This window comes from Doryrhamphus excisus, linkage group LG3, assembly GCF_037039965.1.
Source record: "Doryrhamphus excisus strain RoL-2023G ecotype Guam linkage group LG3, RoL_Dexc_Guam_v1.1, whole genome shotgun sequence".
Classification (NCBI taxonomy): Eukaryota; Metazoa; Chordata; class Actinopteri; order Syngnathiformes; family Syngnathidae; genus Doryrhamphus; species Doryrhamphus excisus.
The window spans coordinates 3,388,429-3,411,807 of NC_136359.1; the positions used below are offsets into that span (position 1 = coordinate 3,388,429).

Consider the following 23,379-nt stretch of genomic DNA (forward strand, 5'->3'; position numbering starts at 1 on the left):
AACATGAACATTAATCAAACGTATTATTTTTTTCTGGGTACATGATACCATACAGCATCCATATCAAACTTTTTTGGACAAAATATTTTTGAGACAAATTCAAAGAAAAAGACAAAAAGACATGGAATGTTTTGTTTGTTTTTTTTTTTTTAACATTTAGCTGCTGCACAGTTTGGTGCTAAGTCGACTTCTAAAATAAAATCATACTGACAAACCAGTGCTCAACTGAAATCCCCTTTTTTAATCTCGTAAAATCAAAATAGAATATGGCCAAGTGTCTTCTCCTAAATCCACACTCACATCCGAACATCCGAAATGTGCGGCGAGTGGAAAACAGAAAAAAATTCTCAAACACGTATGAGTATCATGAAGAGGTGGTTGAAGAGAGGAAAGATGGATATAGATGTGTTGTGTTATGAAGTAGGAGTGAGGAGGCGTGAGGGAGCCACAGGGCTCGTAGCAAAAGCATGAATGATAAAATCAAGAGAATGGAGGAAAAAAAAAAAAAAAAAAAAGACTTTGATTTCGTCACTCTCACAAGTACAGTACATACGCACGAACACCACGGCCATTGTTGTGTTTCAATCCAGTTTAATGGCCCTCGTTACGTTGGCTTGAGGTGTCGTGTGACCAATTCATTGCTATGCCGTGCAACACATCTCTCCGAGATGAAGCAGAGGCATTTTGAAAGAGATGAGATGAGGGGGGGGGGATTGAGCGCATCACTCCCGTCTCTTGACTTGTACCACCGAGCGTCTTTGTCTCTCATTTGGCCTTCATTAGGCAGTCAGGGAGCTCTCATGCCTCTGCTCAAACAATCATGGTAATTTGGTACATTCTATCCTTTGCATGATTGTATTACAAATGAACATTTTTTTTTTTTGCATATTCCAAGTAGCCCGGGAGGCTTTTACAAGTCATTTTTGTACATAAACAATGGTAATGGTAATGGTTTTATTTCATTTGAACATGCATCAGATTACAATTGAATGCATCCCATAATAAGTTCACAGTTCCACATGTCCAAAAGAAGTAGGAAGAAGCAAAGCTTATTAAATCCTACCCCTTCATCTGGTACTTTTACAATCAGTAACTGTTACATTTGTTCACTTCCTGCTTTCCATAATACAGTTTAAGGTTTTTTTTTTTTTTTTTATTTAGATTTTTTTAATTTTTTGAAAAAAAATGTTAAAAATTATTTTAAAAATAAAAATTATTTTGAATTAAAATAAAAAAATTAAATGACTAGCATGATATCGTAGAAAGTATTGCGTAAATGGAATTACGGAGGGAATCATGGACATACGGATCACAGGTGTTCACAACGCCACTGATAGTGACGAAGGGTACCAAGAATATATAAAAAAAAAATACACTACTAACAGCGGAGGAGGCGGGAGTAGTGTTTATGATGATGATGATGATGGCTGGGTTTGCTTGAGAGATTAGGACTCACAAGTGGATTTTTCTCATTTACAGTATGCCTTCATCGCTCAAGGGCATTACAGTTTTTGTAGCAATGTGTGCAGAGGCTGACACCCAATTAGAAAGTTAGCCTCTTGTTTGATGTAAGGATTATTACATTTTATTTACTGGCAAAAAAAAAAGTCCATACTCTGCTGGTAAAATAACTGTAAACATAAAAAAAAAAAAAAACAGAATTAACCAATGAAAAATGGAAAACATGGACCTTGGGAAAAAAATAAAACGTATTTCATCGGGCCCCAGACAGTGATAGTTGGTCTTCCCGACTATACAGTAGCCTTCACTCTGTCAAAGCTTCTATTGTTCCACAGCGGCATGCAGCGATGCCCCTGGGCACGCTTGATCAAAAGGCAGTCGGTTCACGCTGCCCCTTTATCAAAAAGACAGCAGCGCATAGGAAAACGGATGGGCCCACTCCCACTGCTTCTTTTGATTTCAAGTTGCAGGCATCGTCCACAACAGGTCTAGATCTAAAATTAATGCTGTGATCAGGCTGTGGGCGCTCACAGCTAGGGAGCATGATTGCATTCCTGAAGTCCACTTTAATTCTGAAATAAAGTTAGTGTGGAAGCAGATCAAGCCAGATAAAAAGGTACTGCACCACAGACAAAAAGTCACCTGTTTCGGTTACGCAAATCATTGGTCATGCAGTTTCACAAGGCAGCATCTGTGTGTCCTCGAATGCACCATCTCTCGAGACAGGAGTTTAAGTGTCAAGGAAAGGAAAGATCCATAAGCAGGCAAACGCTGTTTATCAATGACTAAATTGGTCACTGATTTTTCTTGGCAGAGGCCTTCAGTCTATTCCCACTGAGTGCTTTTCAAAATAGCTTTCTGTGGATTCCTCCAGCTGCATGGGAATAGCCTTCCTGCTTTGAGTATGGGGAGATGCTATCAGGTAATGACAGGATTCAGCCATTTTTTCAGCGTTGCCTATTCAGTCCGTGAATTGCACTGAATATCTACGCTCAGTTTCACATCGGGGAGGATAGGTTTTGCCAGTTTAGACTACATTTAGAGGTGAAAACAACATGAAAACCAGAGAGCTGTCTATGGATGAAAAGCATCCATGTCACAAATACCGTTTGGAATGTCCTAAAAGGCAGAAACTACTAGTATCCTAAGAAACCCAATAAGTAAACATCAGCAGAAAAAAATGTTGAGAGCTGCAAAGAAAGACATATGCTAGCAATACCACTCAAACCACTCATAAGTAGAAAACGTTTGTCTCGGAATTTTTGAGGTTCATCTCTGTACTTCTTAGAAAGACCTAGACTTTGGGTGCTATACTATGTTCCTCACAGTTGAAATCTCTGAGCTAGCTTTTTTGTATCCTTCCCCTAAACCATGATGTTGAACAATCTTTGTTTCCAGTTCATGTTGTTTTGAGGCTCACATGTAGCCACATACAACTTCCAAATATCCTTTCTCAAGATGGGCTTCAATTGTGTATGCAGGTCAAGGGTCAATAGCCACGTTTACATGAGATTTTCATCTTTCCGAATGGAATTTTTCCGAATGACGTACCAGAAAACAGTGTATACATGGAAAGGAATGCACCGCTATAATCAAACGGAATAGTCAATGGAGCATGCGTAGTAAAACGTAAACAACATCATGTGATTCATCCAAGATGGCGGACGAGAATGGGATTATCACGGTTGTTGGGAAAGTTGCTAGGCTTTTTTTTAAAGCAGCAATTTGAAAGTTCCGTTCTTTGAAAAAACAAAAAAAAACGAATTTTCGGCTATAGTCCAGTGACTGCTATTTTCACCGCCATTCCAATAATTAGTGCTAAAGTTATTCCAATCAATAAAACAAATGTGCCCAAATTATGCACCTGCCTACTTTTGTTTACGGAATTTTCCACTCCAACAAATTCTTGACTTTGGGGAAAGGAATATTCCACCCCTGTGAATCCCATTATATATTCATTCGGATTGGCACTTTTCTTTCGGAATGAGGTGTATACAATGGTTAGATTATTTCCGTTTGAGCAAATAATCCGAATGGAATTGGAATATTTGGGTCCATGTATACGTGGCTAATGAGCTTACCAAACAAACTTTGTTTTCCAATAATTAGTGCTAAAGTTATTCCAATCAATAAAACAAATGTGCCCAAATTATGCACCTGCCAACTTTTGTTTACGGAATTTTCCACCTCAAAAAATTCCGTCCAAGTCCATTTTCCCTAGTAGAGGACCTTTAATTTCACTTCCAATGCTCGCCTCTCCTTTCACTGAATCCGTTTAGCAAGTCCGAATAAGGAAAAATGTCCTCATCAGCCACTTTCCTTTTCCTAAAAAAAAACGTAATTCCAGAACATGACCACACTTCCAGGTCTGCCATGCCAGGAAATCAAATCTGTGTGCGCTCCGATGCAAAATGGATGAGGACAGCTGCTAAATTTGACTGACATCCTGTGAGATTGCTGTATTGTGTGGGCACAGAAAATTGCTCCGCCATTAAGTGCTCACGGTCTCTGCAGGCTGGTGATAAAAATATGAACGGATTAGTTGCTCCAACCGACGAAGGGATGCCTTTTGAGGAGGGTTTACACCCCCCCCCCATAAGACATTTGTGATAAAAATCCAAGCTTGATAGATGGCACACTCAAGAGGAACTGGAAAGCCATTAGTGTTGAACCGGCAACACATCGGAACGCCGAACTACTGTGATCTCTCGATAATACGTGTCAAACATTTTATCCTCAAACCTCTCCAGCGTCTCTCATCCCTCCTTTGGCAATATTTCCTTCCTCATCATACTCCCTTTTCTGCCGCCGTTTTGTTGTTGGTACTGTTGTCCGTGCGGCCAAATCAGACAAAATGTTACGATTTGGGTTACAAATGATGTTTCAGTCATGGTCCTCGGGAGAAAACTCATTTTGGCCACCAGTACCTTTGCAGAGCTCTACATTAAAAACAAAAATGACTTGCTCATGGGGAATCCTGAAGGTGAGAACTACTTGCCCGAACTTGCCCCACGTAAAATGAAAAAACTGCCATAATGATATTATCAAATTTTTGTGGCATCACATGAGAATCTCAAATGAATATTAAATTATTATCATTTCTTGTGTTTTTTTTCCTACATAGATCATGACGTTGCATGAAAGTAAACGTTGACACTTTGGCCACAATGTGAACATGTTCACTTTGAGGTATAGTCTCTCGTGTTGCCATATTTAGATGCACGAGTGCTGTCGGGACTTGGGGAGCTGCGGTTCGTTGAAGTAAACGTTGACACATTGGCCACAATGTGAACATGTTCACTTTGAGGTATAGTCTCTCGTGTTGCCATATTTAGATGCACGAGTGCTGTCGGGACTTGGGGAGCTGCGGTTCGTTGAAGTAAACGTTGACACATTGGCCACAATGTGAACATGTTCACTTTGAGGTATAGTCTCTTGTGTTGCATATTTAGGTGCACGAGTGCTGTCAGGACTTGGGGAGCTGCGGTTCGTTGAAGTAAACGTTGACACGTGGGCCACAATGTGAACATGTTCATTTTGAGGTATAGTCTCTTGTGTTGCCATATTTAGGTGCACAAGTGCTGTCAGGACTTGGGGAGCTGCGGTTCGTTGAAGTAAACGTTGACACATTGGCCACAATGTGAACATGTTCACTTTGAGGTATAGTCTCTTGTGTTGCCATATTTAGGTGCAAAAGTGCTGTCAGGACTTGGGGAGCTGCGGTTCGTTGAAGTAAACGTTGACACATTGGCCACAATGTGAACATGTTCACTTTGAGGTATAGTCTCTCGTGTTGCCATATTTAGATGCACGAGTGCTGTCGGGACTTGGGGAGCTGCGGTTCGTTGAAGTAAACATTGACACGTGGGCCACAATGTGAACATGTTCACTTTGAGGTATAGTCTCTCATGTTGCCATGTTTAGGTGCACGAGTGCTGTCAGGACTTGGGGAGCTGCGGTTCGTTGAAGTAAACGTTGACACATTGGCCACAATGTGAACATGTTCACTTTGAGGTATAGTCTCTTGTGTTGCCATATTTAGGTGCACGAGTGCTGTCGGGACATGGGGAGCTGTGGTTCGTTGAAGTAAACGTTGACACGTGGGCCACAATGTGAACATGTTCATTTTGAGGTATAGTCTCTCATGTTGCCATGTTTAGGTGCACGAGTGCTGTCAGGACTTGGGGAGCTGCGGTTCGTTGAAGTAAACATTGACACGTGGGCCACAATGTGAACATGTTCATTTTGAGGTATAGTCTCTCGTGTTGCCATATTTAGGTGCACGAGTGCTGTCGGGAATTGGGGAGCTGCGGTTCGTTGAAGTAAACGTTGACACGTTAGCCACAATGTGAATATGTTCATTTTGAGATATAGTCTCTTGTGTTGCCATATTTAGATGCACGAGTGCTGTCGGGACTTGGGGAGCTGCGGTTCGTTGAAGTAAACGTTGACACATTGGCCACAACGTGAACATGTTCACTTTGAGGTATAGTCTCTCGTGTTGCCATATTTAGGTGCACGAGTGCTGTCGGGACTTGGGGAGCTGCGGTTCGTTGAAGTAAACGTTGACACGTTGGCCACAATGTGAACATGTTCACTTTGAGGTATAGTCTCTCGTGTTGCCATATTTAGGTGCACGAGTGCTGTCGGGTCTTGGGAAGCTGCGGTTCGTTGAAGTAAACGTTGACACGTGGGCCACAATGTGAACATGTTCACTTTGAGGTATAGTCTCTCATGTTGCCATATTTAGGTGCACGAGTGCTGTCAGGACTTGGGGAGCTGCGGTTCGTTGAAGTAAACGTTGACACATTGGCCACAATGTGAACATGTTCACTTTGAGGTATAGTCTCTCGTGTTGCCATATTTAGGTGCACGAGTGCTGTCGGGACTTGGGGAGCTGCGGTTCGTTGAAGTAAACGTTGACCACAATGTGAACATGTTCACTTTGAGGTATAGTCTCTCGTGTTGCCATATTTAGGTGCACGAGTGCTGTCGGGACTTGAGGAGCTGCGGTTCATTGAAGTAAACATTGACACGTGGGCCACAATGTGAACATGTTCATTTTGAGATATAGTCTCTTGTGTTGCCATATTTACTTGCCCGAATTTTGTTTTAACTTTGCCCCGAGGCCATCAGTACATCGTTATTGTCGAGATCCTTTGATCCTTGTACTTTTGATCCTTTTGGTCACTAAAGATCATTACCGTAGTTGAGGGTAGGAATGCAGATCGACTGGTAAATTGAGAGCTTTGCCATCCTCACAACATATCGATGCAAAGTCCAGTCCAGTCCAGATCAGATCCATCAATGCTAGCCTGTAATGTCCATCATTCCTAAAAAAAAAAAAAAACTAAATTCCTAGTAGAGCTTTGGATAATGGAAATGACCCAACGATGTGTCAAATTGTTGCATTCAGTGACCAACGGGACTTAAAAGTTGCGTTCACACATCCTGTGTTTGCTTCGGTTAAAATGACCTCTGTTTGTTTGGTCCAAGGACCTGCAGGTCGTAGAGAACGTTGAGATTTTTAAAAATAGGCACCGGAATTACGCAGTCCGTGTTTTTTTACCAACACCCAACTAGAACCGCTTTAAAAAAAACGATTCGCACTTGCCCGACAGGAATATCACTGATTGGATTTACTTGCCCGAATTTTGTTTTAACTTGCCTCAGGGCCATCGGTACATCGTTATTGTCGAGTCCTGCTTTGATCCTTTGATCCTTTTGGTCACTAAAGATCATTACTGTTGTTGAGGGTAGGAATGCAGATCGACTTTGCCATCCTCACAACGTATCGATGCAAAGCCCGCATCACAGAAAACGCCACATGAATTCGCCTGTTCGTCCCGTGTTCGGGAATACGACCGTGACGCAAACGTACTAAAGGTACAAGGTACCACGTCGGATCTGAGAACCATGAACTCAGAGTTGCTGATTCTCAAATATGGATGATAAAGCTAAATATATGAGTAAATATATAAGTATGTACTTTCTATCCTTTCATACGTACCCTTCGGGACAAAAAAAGGATCTGTCCAAGCAACTAAATCACGCAGGGACAATTTCTTCCAATAATGGTGTCCAAGGTTCTAGAAGGTATTGAACTAGAAGCAGATACTGGTCCAACATGTTTTTCCTTTCATCACCGTCCCGTGGTGCTGAAATGATGGTCTTCCATAATGGCCGCCATCCATGAATGCAAAACAGGCCGTCCCAGTTCATTTAAACCTGAGCATCGTCTCCTTTTAACCCATCAATCTCCCTCGCCAGCATTAGTCTCTTCATTCCATCCATGGCTTTTCCTGCCCCCGTGTGTCAGTCATCTATCAGTCGGCCTCATTTCCTCACCTCCAGAATGTAGCCCCACTCCCCCTCGTGTCGTCTCACATCGTCTCAATGTGTACCGTAACCCCCTCGACCCACTCTTATCCTCCCTTGTCTTATCTCTTTGTCTCTTATTCTTCCCGACTCTGAAGGCATCCTTCTGGCTAAAAGGTGTGAAGAAGGAACTAAGTGCTTTCTTCCGTCTATAAACAATGTCCTTTATGGCTGCACGGCTCTGGGCTTCAACTGGCAGTGGATGGGAATGATGAGGGATGTCTGGAGGGATTCATTAACTACAAAATTGCTCTCGCTCGCAATCGTTCACATTATATTTGCCCCTTACATACAGGGAGGAGGAGCGAAGCGGGGGAAAAAAAGACAAGAATCGGTGGGAGGGACCCACACTATGGTCCATGGCTGGGGGGGCAAGCACGCCGATAGTCTCGAAGAATACTCAACAACTGTTGGACTCCTATATTTGCATGTTAAACCTCTATTCGGAACATGCTTTAGATCGGGGGTCTCAAACATGCGGCCCGCGGGCCAAATGTGGCCCGCAGGACACTATTTTGAGGCCCCCGCCTTGATATGAAAGTTTAATGTTTGATATGGATGCTGTATGGTATCATGTACCCAGAAAAAATTATTACGTTTGATTAATGTTCATGTTAAAGGTTAAATAACTGTTAATAGTTATCCTCCCTATCCGTGTGGAAGTGGTAAGTTTTTGGCTATTTAAGTTGATAAGTTGATATTTAAATAACTTGAAGGGTACCGTTTAGGTCGCTAGCTCTCTAGTTAGCATGTGTCTCAAGACCCTGCAGTTGCGCAATATGTTGTAAATAAAAAGAGTATAAATGTGACTATAGTCGTGTTTTGTCATGTCTACAGGGCTCTAATAATGCTTTGTTCATTTTAATATGAAAAAAATAATTTGTCTACCCACCAACTATATGTGGTTTCTTAAGTTTTTATTATTATTATTATATTTATTTATTACTGATTGATTGATTTTCTTTATTCTTGATTTGTTTATTTATTTTTCATCTTATTTTGTGTAGAAAAATAAAAAGTAAGATATTTGAGAACAGTGGAATGTTTTATCAGAACTTTTATTGTAGAAATTTTTTTATCTTTTTTTTTTTTTTTTTTTTTTTTTTTGGAAAACCTGATGCGTGGCCCCCAAATAAATTGAGTTTAAGACCCCTGCTTTAGATCCAACAGTCCAAAATGTGCCAGGGACCACCCGTACATGACTTCAGAATCTGAAAAGTGGTTAAGTGAATTACCCGAACTATAACATATTCCCTGTTCAACACTGTGAAAATCCAAAGAAAGTGTTCAGATGTCGGTTACTAAAAGAAACCAAGCAATATTATCGAATGAGAGAGACAATAAGAGTTCCATGAGTGGGTGTAACAAATTTCTTTAGAACCTCGGGACACTAAATTGACTCTTGAGGGCTAACAATAAAATACAAGATAATAGTATGAGGCATGATTTTTTTTCCCCTCCACAATAAAAGACGTTCCCCTGAGGTCCGCTTTGGGGCTTAATAAAATGAACTGTATCGAACGAGAAAGTAAACAACTTAGAGGATTCATCCACATCAGATACCCGGTTAGTGGTTATGAACGAACGGGTCAAAAGAACTACTTTTTACCGTAACTAACCAACCATTTCACGATGTCCACTGATGTCCACTGACGAACGGGTCAAAAGAACTCGTTCTTTTTTGTGAACGGAATGAACGAGGTCACCGCCTTTAAAATACCCGTTTTTTTTGATTGGCTGGAGAGTCAGTTCACCGTTCCGTTTGCAGGACGTGGGGACTATCGCCGCGCCTCGCTCTGTGGTTGGGTAGGGTTAGCTAACTGAAAGACCGAGAGATTAACCGAATGACCTCGTTCATTCCGTTCACAGGTTCGTTCCATAGCTGCCACAGGTACACTGAGCCGTAACTACGCCGGGTAGTGTTGGGTAAAACCGTTAATTTCAGTGAACCGGTTCATTCAGTAAAAAAGATCCGTTCGTTTTGGTCATTTCGGTCAATTGGTCGTTAGCCTGTGATCTCCCCTCCTGTTCAACGGTCAGCCGTGTCGAGTCGATCCGTTCACTCATATTCACGTTCGTTCCGACTCACACATGCAAACTCCACACAGAGATGGCCGAGGGTGGAATTGAACCCTGGTCTCCTAGCTGTGAGGTCTGTGCGCTTAGCACTCGACCGCCATGCTGCATTTACTTTTATTTTTAAAAGTAAAATTTATTTTATTTTATTTTATTTTATTTAAAATATTTTATTTATAAAAAATAAAAAATAAAAAATAAAAAATAAAAAATAAAAAATAAAAAATAAAAAATAAAAAATAAAAAATAAAAAATAAAAAATAAACAATAAAAAATTAACAATAAAAAATTAACAATAAAAAATTAACAATAAAAAATTAAAAATTAAAAATTAAAAATTAAAAATTAAAAATTAAAAATTAAAAATTAAAAATTAAAAATTAAAAATTAAAAATTAAAAATTAAAAATTAAAAATTTAAAATTTAAAATTTAAAATTTAAAATAAAAAATAAAAAATTAAAAATTGTGTGTGACGACAACGCCTTAAAAAACATTTTAGAAGCTTTTTGTGAAATCTAAGCTTGTAAAGTAAAACCAAAATAAAAACAGCCTATGCCATTTTAGTTTGGCCTTTTCATATCCCGATTAGCCGCTTTTGGCTCATTAGCACGTGTGCATGTGTGTGTGAGTGTGTGTTGTCGAGTTCCAATAATGGCCACAAAGAAGGTGACATTCTCTGCCGCTCGTATCCAATCCACACCCCCCCCCCCCCCCGTCCTTAAACTGCTGACAAGTCCACTCAGGTGATTTACGCACGTCAAGCATTTGTCAAGGAGAAGGAGTACCTTGACAAGTCGTCATGACAACCAAGCGAGCCGACTGACAGTCAACCGAGCGTGTGACGCCGGAGACAGGCTAGCCTGACGATGTGCTCAACTCTTTGACAAGCTGTTTTATTGGAATTGAACTGAAGTCATTACCGTGATACATATTTTCATGTTAGTCAATCAATGAATAAAAGTGGCAATGTCATTGAGACCAGGTGACTGCTCATTCATTACATTCAGGCTTTTTAAAAAGCGACAGGAAGGTTTTGTGTTGTGTGTTTTGTTGCTTTTGTATGCTAAAGTTCACAGGACTTCCACTGGTCGGAATAACTTAAGTCAAACAGAAGCATTTTTCATTTCCAAATCATATAAAAGCAAACTTCTCAATGGAATAGAAAAGACTGGAATACTATACTACTGAAAAAGTGATAAAAAAAATTAAAAAAACATACAAAAATTGGTTCCAAACCAGACAGCATTCAGTCAATTTCCGCAAAATTGGAATCAATATTAACAGAATATTTTCATAGATTAAGCATATTTAAACTGTTGATGTTTTATCTTTAATAGAGTCCTGTAGACATGGAATAACACCCCCACAGTCATGTTTACACTCCTACTCTTTGTGTACATCACATTGGCAAGTCGATTGATTCTCTGCAGTTACATAGAAGCCATGGAGCTATGTTTTTTTGAGGAATACCTGGAATATGAAATAATGACAAAATTTTAATTACGAAGATATTTCAAGAAAACAACCTGACCGGGTCATTTTTGACCCACTTATGGAAGGTTGGGGTAGTAACACAAAAACTAAAATTTCTTAAAATGTATAAAAGGTAAGTTAAAAATGTGAATTTTATGTTAGCAAAAACATGTTTTTTGAGGAATACCTGAAATATGAAATAATGAAAAATTTAATTACAAAGATATTTCAAGAAAACAACCTGACCGGGTCATTTTTGACCCACTTATGGAAGGTTGGGGTAGTAACACAAAAACTAAAATTTCTTAAAATTTATAAAAAGGTAAGTTAAAAATGTGAATTTTATTATAGCAAAAACATGTTTTTTGAGGAATACCTGGAATATGAAATAATGAAAAATTTAATTACAAAGATATTTCAAGAAAACAACCTGACCGGGTCATTTTTGACCCACTTATGGAAGGTTGGGGTAGTAACACAAAAACTAAAATTTCTTAAAATTTATAAAAAGGTAAGTTAAAAATGTGAATTTTATTATAGCAAAAACATGTTTTTTGAGGAATACCTGGAATATGAATAATGAAAAATTTCATTACGAAGATATTTCAAGAAAACAACCTGACCGGGTCATTTTTGACCCACTTATGGAAGGTTGGGGTAGTAACACAAAAACTAAAATTTCTTAAAATTTATAAAAAGGTAAGTTAAAAATGTGAATTTTATTATAGCAAAAACATGTTTTTTGAGGAATACCTGGAATATGAAATAATGAAAAATTTCATTACAAAGATATTTCAAGAAAACAACCTGACCGAGTAATTTTGACCCACTTATAGAAGGTTGGGGTAGTAACACAAAAACTAAAATTTCTTAAAATTTATAAAAAGGTAAGTTAAAAATGTGAATTTTATTATAGCAAAAACATGTTTTTTGAGGAATACCTGGAATATGAAATAATGAAAATTTTTCATTATGAAGATATTTCAAGAAAACAACCTGACCATTTTTGACCCACTTATGCATCCAAGGGTTAAAAGCATCATGCAAAATATATGAATTGTTTTGTGACTCAGTTAAGTTAAAATCCACCTTTAACATTATTCATCCAATCCAAGCTATCGTGATTGGCTATGGTATTTTGATTCTTAGCTGGTTCGCATTTGAAGGACAGTTGCCATCGTGCATGGACAAACGTGTTAAAGACTAAGGATAACCAGGAAAGTGAAAAAAATGTCCCAAGTGGGCTCGTGAGGGTGTCCTTGGAAAAGACATGCTAAAAAATTGCATATGAAGTAGGCTACATCCAGTGAAAAAAGCTATTTTAACTCATTAAAAACACAAGAAGTCCCATCAAGAGCAACTTGCATGACACCATTCAAGTTAAAAGCACTGTCGAAGTGGAAGACAAAAAAAATTTGTGAGTCCATGCAAAAACAAGATGACACAGAGATACTTGTGTATTATAGAAAGCTGGCAGCCAAGCAATAAAGAGAGGGGCGTGAGATGGGGGGGGGGGACTGTCAAAGCTCAGTAGGGGCAGGAAGGAAACGTTTCTCAATGGAGCTATACTTGACGCCACCACGGCTATTCAAATATTCAAATGAGACTCTCACCATCAACAGACCATCCCCAAATTGAGTGCACGCATGGCTGCACACGCTCCCCAAAAAAAAAAAAAAAAAAAAAAAAAAGTGTCCCACTGGTTTTCCTCCCAGCTGTCAGCTGCTGGATTCCACCACAATACCACAAAAACTTTTTTTTAGAAAAAACGTTGTTACCATGGAAACCGCCTCAATCGCCCCTTCATCCTAACCCATCACTAAACAACTGAACCGAATGACTGCAGTAAACACTTAAAAAAAAACCCCACATATATAACAGTACATTTCTAAACTTTAATAATGATTTAGAGTGCATGAGAAAGCGGAAAGAACAACAACAGCAACAGAACCTATGTTGTAATTTGTCTTAAGGAGGCAAAAATAGAGGTACATAAAGTTCATCACGGGCGGCACGGCGGTCAAGTGGTTAGGAGACCAGGGTTCAATTCCACCCTCGGCCACATCTTTGCATGTTCTCCCCGTGCATGCATGTGTTTTCTCCGGGTACTCCGATTTCCTCCCACATTCCAAAAACATGCTAGGTTAATTGGCGACTCCAAATTGTCCATAGGTATGAATGTGAGTGTGAATGGTTGTTTGACTATATGTGCCCTGTGATTGGCTGGCCACCAGTCCAGGGTGTACCCCGCCTCTCGCCCCAAGACCCCCAGCGACCCTTGTGAGGAAAAATGAAAGTTCATCACTCATACTTTGAGTTCAGTTACTGCCACTTTGAGTATATCAGGTTGCCTACAGCCGCAGCGGTTAATGCCAATGTTTTTTGACCCAGCGCTAGCGAGACCCCGATGTGCTATTAAGTGACCGGAGGCAGACATTCATTCATTCATTCATTTTCTACCACTTTTTCCGCGGGGTACACCCTGGACTGGTGGCCAGCCAATCACAGGGCACATATAGACAAACAACCATTCACACTCACATTCATACCTATGGACAATTTGGAGTCGCTAATTAACCTAGCATGTTTTTAGAATGTGGGAGGAAACCATGCAATGCACAGGGAGAATGTGCAAACTCCACACAGAGATGGCTGAGGGTGGAATTGAACCCTGGTCTCCTAGCTGTGAGGTCTGCGCGCTAACCACTTGTCCACCGTGCCGCCCGGAGGTAGACATTTTACAGTCAAATCGACTGTCAATACCCAGAATAATTCTGGATGGATGGATGCTGGGTGACTTTACCCCGGTATGACAGGTTGAGGTTTTGGTTTTCAATTGGAAATGTTCCAACCAATGACTCCTCCGTTCCGTTCCCAGAAGGAAACCCAGCAAGAAAGGCCGTAATCTCAAAAATGCTCGTCAAGGGGATTGAGAACGCCAGGTCCATCGACAGCAGCCTAAAGGAGAACATTAAAGTGGCGCACAGCGAGCTTTGCCAGCAGAGGTACACAAATGTCAGGTGTAAGACAGTCTTCCCGGAGCAGGAATTACAACAAAAATACCCTCACAGGGGGGCCTGAGAAGGTGCCAAAACAAAGGCTCACTGCTATATTTGCCGAAAGAATGGAGCAGAGACACTAGCCACATTTACATGAGTTTTTTCCTCTTTCAGAATGGAATATTTCCAAAAACAATAGTATACATGGAAAGGAATATTCCAATCTCTGGTCTACATGCGCTGCTATAATCCAAATGAATAGTCAATGGGGCATGCCCAGTAAAACGTAAACATCAACATCACGTGATACTGATTTCCGAGTTTTTCCTTCACTTGTTGGAATAACTCCGTATTGCCAGTTTTTCCATTTGTCCGGTCTTGAAATTTAGTTTGGATCAAAAAAAAAACTTTCCGCAGCATTCCAGTGCCGAACGTCTCAAGCTCTGTGTTACATGTTAGAACGCACCAGGATAAATTTAAACCGGAAAAAATCAAATTTAAGCTTACTAATATTTTATAATTAAACTCGGGACATGTTTTATATAGATATGTATTGTTTTTTTTAAAATAAAACTGGACTTAAAATAAAGTACAGAAGTGTTTAGATTCTGTTCCACAGATGGCGCTAAAAAAAGCCAATCTGCTCATTTTACCAGAACCTTACCAAAATGCCGACATCCACAAATCACGTTTTGTATTTCACAATTCATTTATTTCTAGTCTTGAACTTATGAACTGAAAACCTGAATGAAAAGTAGGTTTATCCACCTCTGCTGGGTCCCTCCAGCTACATCCACTGCCCTCTGAATCGCAGATGCAATTTCGGATGTTTATTGAAAACTAGGGTGGACATCAACTGAGGTACCACTGTGGAATTTATTGTCATTATACAAGATGTACAACGAGATTGGAGTACAGTACTGTACAGTCTAAAGTACAGTACTGTACAGTCTAAAGTACAATCATTTATATCATTCTTAGCAAAAGGCCAAGTGCTACAGTGACTATTCTTAAACATGTACAGTATTTCACATTGGTGATGTCATGTTTTCCGTTAGAGCAAATACAAGATACCTCAATCGGATTGGGGAAAGGAATATTCCACCCCTGGGAATCCTATTGTATGTTCATTCGGATTGGCACTTTTCTTTGGGAATGAAGTGTATACAAAGATTAGATTCTTTCCGTTTGAGCAAATAAACCGAATGGAATTGGAATATTTGGGTCCATGTATACGTGGCTATTATGTTGGAACTTGGGCGAGTAATTAGAATATCAGCATTTTGTATCAGATGATTGAACAATCGGACTGATACCAATTTATAGTAAATGTTTGTGGATGTACAGTCCAAAAACCTGACCGAGAACTTCCCAACTTCTGCGCACATACACTAAAACATATACAGTAAAGTCTCGTTATATCGATATTCTCGGGAGTCGGAAAAAATACAGATATAACCGGACTATCCATATATCCGATCCTGCGCCGAACTGCATTAAAAGTGGGCGGATCTTTGATATGGCATGTAATTTTCTCCTTGAGTTCATGGATTGCGTATCTAGCATGCTTTTGTACTACAATACATTTTGTACTACAGTAAATAAAAATAAACTTATGCTGTAGTGATTACGGTTACCGGGACATAATTCACCCCGGAACATAATTCACCCCGGAACTATCGATAGGGAAGGTGTTGCCACCCGGAGGGGTAGGCGCGAGGGACGGGTGTTTTCCGCTGTGTGTGCTGCACTCTGGTGGTGGAAGTGTGAAAAATAAAGTTGACTGGAAGCAGCCGTTGGCCGTGTTCTTTTTTGGTATTGAAATCCTTAAGCAAAGATTGATTTAAGCTGCTTTTGTATCGATATAAGCAGACCAAATTGGCTGGCGGGAGATGAAAAGGGCATCGTAGTAACCGGATTATCATAATAACCGGGTATCGTACTAACGGAGCTAATTATATCATAAAAGACTAGAAATTTGCCGGGAAATGAAAATAGTATCGTAATAAGTAGTAATTCATTTTAACCGATATCGATATAACCAGACTTTACTGTATCATATAAACATACATCATACACAATGCAGTTAAAGTTAACATTGATGTTGGTTTGTGTATAAAATCTACTTGTTATTATTGTAATTAGAGTGTTGTGTAAAAGTACTTTTTGGGAAATAAATAATTTTTTTTTTAACAAAAAAGGAGATTTTAATAAATAACCGCAGACAATGTGATACTGAAAGTAAAAAGGTTACATTTACATTTAGCTTGGGAAAAAAAAAAAAAAAAAAAAAGTTTATTTTCCAGCCGCACGCATTGCACGCCTGCCTGTGTACTCATCAATGCGCCATAGTCTGATTTAGTTATTCACATCACGCTCATGTAAGAAGTCTAGTGTTTCTTCTCACAGCCTGAAGGCAGTCACTTCATGCTGACTTTAGCACTACAAGCACATAATTCCTCTCAAGTTCCAGTGTCACAGCAGATAAACCCACAAAGATGGCAAGAGCTCGGGATTAAAATGTGTGGAAATGTATATATATATATATATATATATATATATATATATATATATACACACACATTTATATATTTCACTAACTATGTATATATTTCATAACTCGTAATCCTTTGAAACTTAATTAACTTGAAGATTAAACAGTGTATTATCATTTTTAAACATTTTGTCTGAGGCCGCCTTGATGATTTGCGCTTCATAAACTGCCTCGACGCAATCGTTTTTTTTTTTTTTTTTAATAAATCACATCAACAAGTGACAATATGACAATTTGCCGCTTGAAAAATGATCAAAGACGCAACAGTTTTTGCAAGATTTGGCATATCTCCGACAAGTTGTACATGTTTGCTAACGTTTTTATTTTAGCACCCATTTTTTTTAAGTTTTAAAAGATTTTGTATGCTGTAATTTGGATTGTAACCACTCCAGGATGTACTCAAACGTCAACTGGGATAGGTTCCAGCTCAAGGGTGAAACTAATAGGGCAGCATTGCAGCGCCATCCAATGCTTGTCCTCCAATGTTATTTATGGGTGAAATGTTAAAATACTGGGTGGCACGGCGGTCGAGTTGTTAGCGTGCAGATGCCTCCCAGCTAGGAAACCCGAGTTCAATTCCACCCTCAGCTATCTCTGTGTGGAGTTTGCACGTTCTCCTCGTGCATTGCATGGTTTCCTCCCACATTCCAAAAACATGCTAGGTTAATTAGCGACTCCAAATTGTCCATAGGTATGAATGTGAGTGTGAATGGTTGTTTGTCTATATGTGCCTTGTGATTGGCTGTCCACCAGTCCAGGGTGTATCCCGCCTCTCGCCCAAAGACAGCTGGGATAGGCTCCAGCACCCCCCGCGACCCTCGTGAGGAAAAGCGGTAGAAAATGAATGGTCGAGTGGTTAGCGCGCAGACTTCACAGCTAGGAGACCAGGGTTCAATTCCACCCTCGGAGTTTGCACGTTCTCCTCGTGCATTGCATGGTTTCCTCCCACATTCCAAAAACATGCTAGGTTAATTAGCGACTCCAGCTAGGAGAAATTGTCCATAGTGAATGTGAGTGTGAATGGTTGTTTGAATGGTGTACCAGCCAATCACAGGGTGTACCCCGCCTCTCGCATGAAGACAGCTGGGATAGGCTCCAGCACCCCCGCGAAAATGGTAGAAAATGAATGAATGTTAAAATACTGTTCTAATAATACTGTTCTAATAATACTGTTACAACATGTAATTGTGTGTTAAATTGCTGTGTGATGAATTGAATGTTTGATGAATGTAAGATGACACCATGAGTCAGACTGCTATAGTGAGTAATTACCTGCTGCAATTTCAAATTTCAAAATGTAGCGGGGGGCAGCTTATATACTGGTATTTGCGATATATATATATATATATAAAGTACTTATAAAAACACTTTCCTAAAAATGTTCTGTATTTGTGTGTTAACATGTGCGGTAGGCTCGCGTGTGGATCCAAAATGGAGATGAAAAATCAAGTTGCCTGCGCTTCCGTGATCTCCCCCCTCGCTCGTCATTTGCCCCCCCCCCCAACCCATCTTTCCATAGCCCAGTTATCCAATTAGTCGATCCTCATTGCGTTAATCGATGGCGACGCGAGTGTGCACCGCGCTCACACATGCACAGCTCCACCTGTTTCTCCCCCAGAGTCACGGCTGGGCGGGTTACTATGGCAATAAGGCGAAGGAAAGAAGGCTGTAGACACGTTAGATGTAAATAAAAGTGACAGCAGCAGATCCACAATTAGGTAGCATGTTAGTGAGAAAGATGGGAGGGTTGGAGAAAGGGCGTTTGATTTAATCCAGGAGGCTTTAAACACTCCTTAAAGATCCCGGCATATATCAAAATACACACACACACACACACACACACAAATGAACAGTCCTCAGGGTAGAGACGCAGTAAATCATTTGGATAAGAGATAATTCTCTTGGAATTAAAATCCAGTTGGGCGGCTCGATTGTAATGTGGTCTGCATTGTTATGTTTATTGTGATGTGCCATTTCTCATTACTCACATTAGAGCAACGGATCTATTGGTTCACACCTCTTGGAGTTTGAATCTTATTTATTTTTGAATTGCAGGGTCTTTGTAGCTCACATTCCCTATTGAGGAAGCATTGAAAGCTATGTTTTTTCCCAAAAAATACAATCTAAAAAATACAAATAATGCATGATTAGTCTACCATATTTAGATGGAAAGCAATGCTGACTAGTTGTAAATAAATTGTAATATTATTCAAAAGGGGGCTGCACGGCGGACGAGTGGTTAGCGCGCAGACATCACAGCTAGGAAACCCAAGTTCAATTCCACCCTCAGCTACATATCTCTGTGTGGAGTGCATTGCATGGTTTCCTCCCACATTCCAAAAACATGCTAGGTTAATTAGCGACTCCAAATTGTCCATGGGTATGAATGTGAGTGTGAATGGTTGTTTGTCTATATGTGCCATGTGATTGGGTGGCTGTCGACCAGTCCAGAGTGTACCCCGATTCTCGCCCCAAGACAGCTGGGATAGGCTCCAGCACCCTTGCCCTCGTGAGGATAAGCGGTAGAAAATGAATCACTGTGCACTTGAGGGGACAAAACAGGAATAATTCTATTACATTTTCCATACAAAGTACAACAATGTGTCTCTCACACAATAAAACTAAGATAAAGTAAAATTATTCCAACAACATGCATGCTAGGTTAATTGGCGACTCCAAATTGTCCATAGGTATGAATGTGAGTGTGAATGGTTGTTTGTCTATATGTGCCCTGTGATTGGCTGGCTTTGCGACCAGTCCAGGGTGTACCCCGATTCTCGCCCCAAGACAGCTGGGATAGGCTCCAGCACCCCCGTGACCCTCGTGAGGATAAACCCACGCATGCCTATTATGTTATGTTTTATTTACCATGGCTATATTTGCTATGGTTGTATCATAATATATGGCTTTTGTAATACTGTATGTTAGTGAGTGATAATTATTATTATATTTTCAATGATGATCTTGCAGCATAATGTATATAATGCTGTATTCATCAGAGCAAGTCATTCATTCATTCATTTTCTACTGCATGGAGCCTATCCCAGCTGTCTTCAGGCGAGAGGCGGGGTACACCCTGGACTGGTTGCCAGCCAGCCAATCACAGGGCACATATAGACAAACAACCATTCACACTCACATTCATACCTATGGACAATTTGGAGTCGCTAATTAACCTAGCATGTTTTTGGAATGTGGGAGGAAACCGGAGTACCCGGAGAAAACCCACGCAAGAACATGCAAAGATGTGGCCGAGGGTGGAATTGAACCCTGATCTCCTAGCTGTGAGGTCTGCGCGCTAACCACTTTACCGCCGTGCCGCCCGTGATGAACTTTATGTACCTCTATTTTTGCCTCCTTAAGACAAATTACAACATAGGTTCTGTTGTTGTTGTTCTTTCCGCTTTCTCATGCACTCTAAATCATTATTAAAGGTTAGAAATGTACTGTTATATATGTGTTTTTTTTTGTTTTTTTTTAAGTGTTGGTTCTGTTCGAGGTTGCTTCCTTCGAGTGTGTTTTTTCCTCGCCTCGCCTTGCTCTGAAGTACCTTAAGTACTTACGTATATGAATACAACTGACATTGATTGGAGATATCACTCACATTAACAAAACCCATCTCTATCAATGTTGTTTTCACTCCACACAGAGATAGCCGAGGGTGGAATCGAACCCTGGTCTCCTTGTTGTGTGGTCTGCACGCTAACCACTAGACCACCGTGCCACCCCTAAATTATAACAAAGCAGAAAAAAAAAAACTGCAAATCAAGTATTTCCACAAACTTGACCAATCAGTGTTCCATTGTAGGATTGTGCATGATTGTCACGTATACTCTGTAGCCTACCATGACTGTGTTAGCTTGTCAAAAGTTTGGAACTTTTGTATTTTACAAGAAAGATGGAAAACTGGAGAAAAGCCATGTCATTTGAAAGCTAGGTGGCAAAGGTAGCATGACAAATTTTCACCAGTCAGACCAACAGTATCCTTTATTCAAAGGCTGCTGCTTCCCGTTTTTTTTTTTTTTTTTTTACTTTGTCAGTTGTTTTCTTTGAAACGTTATACCTTTGTTACCTACCCGGACTGTTGAAAACACTATGATCAGGCTGAAATGTTGCACGGTTATTATTGTTATGACATTTTGAGTATGGGATTGTTGACTTGTCCAAGCTACCACGGCATTTTCGTTGCACCCGTGTGACAAATACGGTCGTTTTATTCACTTATCTTTGCCATTTTTGAAGAAATGTTCACAAAATGTTACTTGAATTGCTTTCCACTATTCGTTATTATTGATTGGACTTAAGGCTTTTTCATTGATATATTTTCCCTTGATTCCAAGAATATAAAATATACAGAAGTGAATTAATATATTGCAATATATGTAATACTGATGGGGGGAGGTCATTTGTAATTTGTTTCAGTTTGAATATTCGGTAAAAAAAAAAATCATGTTAACCTTCCTCTTGTGTTAGCTTTCCAGTATTAAATCAGCTATAAAATACACAAAAAATATTAAGTTACCATCAAATTTGCTTCTCATGTCTTGGTTATCTTCTTAGGCTTCTCATCCATGAAAATGTTGGTTTTAATACTTTTGGTGTGGGCATGGAGGTCTTTTTTTGTCACTATACCCCTTGATTTTAATTTCCAAAAATGATAAAATGAACCTGAAAAGAATCATATTAATAAATTGAAGGTTATTTTGTTACTTGGCTAATACTGATGGATATAGAACATTGTTTTTCTGCTGGTATACTGAAAAAGCGGTCAAAATGAGAATCCCCTAAAGAATGGGTCTCAAACACGCGGCCCGCGGGCCAAATGTGGCCCGCATGACACTAGTTTGAGGCCCCCGCCTTGATATGAAAGTTTAATGTTAGTTTGATATGGATGCTGTATGGTATCATGTACCCAGAAAAAATTATTACGTTTGATTAATGTTCATGTTAAAGGTTAAATAACTGTTAATTATCCTCCCTATCCGTGTGGAAGTGGTAAGTTTTTGGCTTTTTAAGTTTAAAGGAAATAACTTGGAGGCTACTGTTTAGATCGCTAGCTCTCTAGTTTGCGAAAATTTTGCTTTATAGTCATATTATTATTATTATTACCGGGTCGAAACCGACTATAATAATACAGTGGTCATAATTTCAACCAGACCATTTAAAATTTTTGTAAAATTTTATTTTGTTGAAATTGAGTTTCCTGAAAAAGTCAAAAAGCCTTGATGCAATAAACTAAAATAAAATGTTATGTGATTCTTTTTTTGCATTAAAATGTAAAACGGGTCGGTGCCGACTCTAACACAAGAGGAAGGTTAAATAGGAAAAAATTAAATGAATAAAATAAAATTAAAATTAAATAAATTAAAAAATATATAAAAAATAAATATAAATATAAATATAATATAAATAAATTAAATAAAATAAATGTACCATAGATAAAAATATAATCATGATCATTTTCTTCATTGATAAATCCGCAGCTTCTTGTTTCAATTGACGGAGTAATGTGCGAGGTTGGTTGGGGTAAACTAAAATATCATAATTGTTTTTCAAAGTCAAGGTTTATTTATATGTGTGAATATCTTGTGACGGCTAAAACAAAAATATAATAGGTGTGCTTTCATGGATGACCGTGGAAATTAAACAAATATTCACATATTTCAATCAAAAACATGAAGGGATTACCAAATTAACTGCAGATTAATTGGGTAATTGACTGATTAATTGTTGTAGCTGTACACTGTATCGATTTTCATTGAATGGTTCTGGTTTTCAAATCTAATGGTACCTTGTGTATCTAAACCAGGGGTGGGCAAACTACGGCCCGGGGGCCACATCCGGCCCGCCAAGTGTTTGAATACGGCCCGTCCAATCTTTCCAAAGTGTTTCATTTAAACTCAACATACAACCTGGCATCATGGCCTGAGCCAACCTTTTGATGGTTTTATCAATTTTGTTTTTTGACATGGTCTGTTCTTTACAAAGTGCTCCTGAAAAAAGGGACACAAGCACATAATAATAATAATTATTATTATTATTAGATTATTATATTATTATAATTATTATATTAATGTTAATTATTATATTAATTATATATAATATTATTGTTATATTTGCATATTTTACATAATAATAATATAATAATTATTATTTAAATTTTATTGTAATTATTATAATATTTTATTATTTTTAAAATATTTAAATATAAATATAAAATAATAATAATAGCAGATTGCATGACAATTTTACAGATACAATAATACCAGGTGGACTGTTACGTGTAAAATATATAGTCTGCCCCCCCCCCCCCGTAAATTTTGTCATATCAATGCGGCCCGTGAGTCGAAAAGTTTGCCCACCCCTGATCTAAACGCAAATATGAGGGTTAGTATCCCCGTTATTTATATGCACCCAAATGCACCACTTCCTAACAG

General features: G+C 39.1%; 1 protein-coding gene across 5 annotated transcripts in view; it reads right to left on the reverse strand.

The window, feature by feature from the left end:
* The window catches only part of grid2 (glutamate receptor, ionotropic, delta 2), a 487,185-nt gene that overhangs the window by 360,959 nt on the left and 102,847 nt on the right, over window positions 1-23,379 (reverse strand). The gene's annotated exons all lie outside the window — the stretch shown is intronic.